Here is a 4,074-nt window from a genome sequence, read left to right on the forward strand (position 1 = left end):
CTGTCATCCTGGGCGGTGGTGTCAGACGTGCACGGGGTCCGACGGCGTGGCAGCGCTTTCTTCGGTCGGCGGCATGCTGCGGTGCGGCGGCGTTTGGGAGGGTGCTCGGCCGTGTGGCGGCTGGGGTCCGACTTTGGGAATTTGGTGGCTCCCTTCCTGCCCCGTCGTGGGCGCACTGCAGTGCACCTCGGTCAGCGGCGGTTCCGGCGACGACGCAACTCCGGGTGGTGAGGGGGTGGCGGCGCTCTCCCGGCCTAGATCTGGGCCGTTTTGGGCCCCATCTGGGTCTGGGCAGGCCTGGCTCAGATTTGCCTGCGATGGCTCCGGCGGACGGAGGTGCGCCTCGTGCGGGGGGGTTGCGGGGACTGCGACGCGCCCACTGCAGCGAGGCGACGGGAGCTTCACGAGCCCCTTTCGGGCTCAGTCCGGCCTTGGGGCCTGGTGTGCTCCTCTTGCTGCGTCTGGTCGGTGACCGTCGATGGCGGTGGAGGTTGTCCCCTCCCGCGTGGCTGTTGACTCTGCCGCTCCTAGTTCGGGACTATTCCCTCTCAGACCCGTCGGCCCCGCCACTTACCATGGTGAGACGGCGGTGGTGATTCCAAGACCGTGGTGGCGCATGTTGGTGGGCGGCAAGTTTGGTGGAGCGCGACGTATCGACCAGGGTTGTTGGTGTTTGGTGGACGGGAGAAATCCCTGTTGGCTTGGCCGACATCGACGCGGTGACGCCCGTGGGCGCCGCCGTTCCTTCCTGAAGGGTGTCGGGTATTCCCCTTCCGCACGCCCCTCCGCGTACCGGGGGAAACCCTAGGGCCAGTCCGGGCAGTAGTGTCGGCATCCTCGCATTCCTTCCTGAAGGTGTTGCTTGGTATGCGGCGGTCCGAAGTGCTTGGAGCGTCGTGGAAATTCTCCGGAGGGCGCAACGATTGCGGGTCATCATCGTTTTCGTTGATCCGACTCTGTTGTCATCAGTTTATTTTTTCTTTCTCTTTTATTTTTTTTGGGCGTGCTTGTGCTGTTTGCCTTAGTATTGTACTTACAGATGTATCGGGTAGTTGCTATATCTATATAGTTGGGCGAAAGCCTATTTCGAGAGTGGTTACCTTGTGGACTATATGGACAGCAGCGTGCAGAAAAGCTATTCATTGGGTGCCTTCCATAGACCTCTTTTTACACACAATATCGTTCAGTCCAATATATCGGAACTTGAGGAGCTTGCTGAGTTCAGTCGGTTCATCGGTAGAGAGCTCTCCCAAGATCAAGATGCCTTCCACGGGAAGACACGGGAAAGTGAACGTGGACATGGCTGTTGCAAGGGATGCAGAAAGAGGCGCCATTGGGATTGTACTTGGGTTCCTCGGCGGTTGTTTTCATGGGCATATGTGATCCAAGTACGCTAGAGTTCCTTGCTTGCATCAAGCAAAGATGCTAGCTGAATATTCGTCGCTCTAACGGCTATGCATCACGTTAAGGTGGTGATCGAGGGCCTCAAGCATGGCACCCTAGGAACTTAGGATGTCATTATTAGTTCAAAGCCATTTTGTGGCCTTTGCTGCATGCAACTTCGCTCATGAGATGCCAAACTACAATTATAAAGCTCACAATCTTGCAAACTATGCTACTTCATTAGGCATAGGGCGCCACCTTTGTGGATGGGCCTTCCGTATGACCCTCTATCTGTACTGAACTACTGATAAGCACTGCTATTGCTCATTAAAACTTAGCGGGATTTTTTGCTTTAAAAAATCGTACCAACATACGGATGGACGGTGCCAAATTCCCATACTACTTTCTTTTCAAGGCGTCAAGGAAGGCTACCGATAACAACCCAGTCACACACACAAAAAAAAATCTTGTACCTAGATTATGATATTTTTTTTTTGGAACGAAGGCTCAAGGGGAGCCCGGCTTTGAATTAACGAAGCCATCAACCGGCCAGGATTACACGAGGCCACCAAGCAACAGCGACCGAAAGGTACAATGGAGCTGAGTGAACAGCTAACAATGCCACACACATTACAGCTGCAAGAAAAAATACATGAAGAGCCCTGCTAGTAATGTCGAAGCCTACTGCACATAGCCAGCAGAGAGAGGAGCAACAGAGAAGCCTCGATGATCAGCCGATAACCAGAGAGAGTTGAGCACTATCTGTAACCAGGGACAAGGGAAGAACATCGCTCCCAACGCCGAAGAGGAACCCTTTTCTCTTGCCTAGGCTCGAAGGCGCCGCACCGTTGGATCGTTGGAGCTCACCCGAGAACTAGAGCAGATGCCAGCCGGATCCCCATCGCAGACAAGAAGCACTACCCTCGCCACGCCGCTGGCACACACCACAGCTGCACGGCCACCTCTCCTGAGCCACCATGAGCCGAAGGATAGCCGTTGGGAGGTCGCCGGAGAAGAAAGCTGCAGAGGCCAAGAGGCGGAGCAAGGGGAGCACCAGGTCCCGTCCCAGTGTCCACAGAGAACACTTGCAGGAACGAGCACCCTCCACAGAAAAAAACGCAATCTTGGCCTCGCAGCCGCCAGGCACCCACCATCCACATCGCCCCACTCCCGAAGAACCAGACACCCCAGACGGCGCCTCCAACCAGGACGCGACGCGCTAGGCGCCACCGCCGGCCAGCCCGAGACGGGCTTTGGGTTTTCACCCGGGGTCTGGGACGGGGGTGAAGAGGAGAGCCCTCAACAACGCCTCCAGGGAAGTACACGACGCGCACACGCGCCGCCGCCGTCGTGGCCGGAGGACCGGCCAAGGGTTTCCCCCGGGCTCAAACCTGAGCACCCGCACCCCACCAGCACCAGATCCGGCGACCAAAGTCGCAGAAGGGCACAACCGGAGGGGAGGAGAGAGCAGGGGAGGGGGACGCCTGACCTTCAGATCTGGGGCAGAGGAAAATCCGCGCCGCGACCACCCACCGAATCCTCGCTGCCCGGGCAGCCGAGGATGTCGGCCACCACTTCCTGCGCGCGCCGCCCGTCGCGGAGGCAGCGCCGCCTCGCCGACCGGGGCCGCCGCCCCGGCTTCCAGGTCCTTCGTGGGGGCACGAAGCGACGCAGCACCTCACCGCCACCGTCATCGACGACCGGCCAGGCTTGCCCGTCGATCCCCTCAAGTGGCGGCGAGGAGGGGCTGAGATGAAGGGGTGGCGGCGCTTGGGGAAACCCTAGTCGCCCCCGGGTCGCCCTCGGGAGGACGACGCGAGGGCTGAGAGGGTGGGGGGTGTGTTACCTAGATTATGATCGATCAATTTATATCTCGCATGCGTACGATCGCTCAAAGGTTCACCATAATATGTAGCATCAGTACAAGAGGTAATTGTAGCAGTACATGACGTCTTGATCTTCTTGCGCATCCACATGATGTGTAGCGGTGGGGGTGCACAACACTAGATAACTAGTACTCCCTCCGTCCGAAAATACTTGTCATCAAAATGGATAAAAAAAGATGTATCTAGAACTAAAATACATCTAGATACAAGTTCTAGATACATCCCCTTTTATTCATTTTAATGACAAGTATTTCCGGACGGAGGGAGTATATGCTTAATGAATAAGAGCATGTGAAAGGCGACTTCAATGCGAGATGCTTAAAGTGCTAACAATGATAGGCTATTGCTACTAAAATATGACTAAGAGTGTCGATCTACGGGTGTAGTTGCTAGAACCTTAATAATCATAATCTTAATAACTCTTATTAATTAGTAAACTAATCATAACTTAGATGGTCAGATTCCTTGTGGTGAAACCTGTCCACCCGGGTTCAAGTCCTATACTTGGTATGGGTGCTCGCACTCTCTTGAATTTGTTTCATGATTTAACACCTTTTTTATTTCAATGGTAAGTGTGCTAGAACCTTGACATTAACATAGGCATCATCCCTATTCAAAGTAACCCATGGACGACCACATTCAAATTAACACATGATGAACATAAAACTAAACCTTATTCACCTAAACCAGTACCTAATTAACCTAACCTAAAACCAACATATGCATGACTCTACTCAAGCATGTCCATATTAGACTTAATAAATGACTAGCCTATATTTAACATATGGGCAAACAAATTAAGCAC

This window comes from Triticum aestivum, chromosome 7D (assembly GCF_018294505.1).
Source record: "Triticum aestivum cultivar Chinese Spring chromosome 7D, IWGSC CS RefSeq v2.1, whole genome shotgun sequence".
NCBI classification, from domain to species: domain Eukaryota; kingdom Viridiplantae; phylum Streptophyta; class Magnoliopsida; order Poales; family Poaceae; genus Triticum; species Triticum aestivum.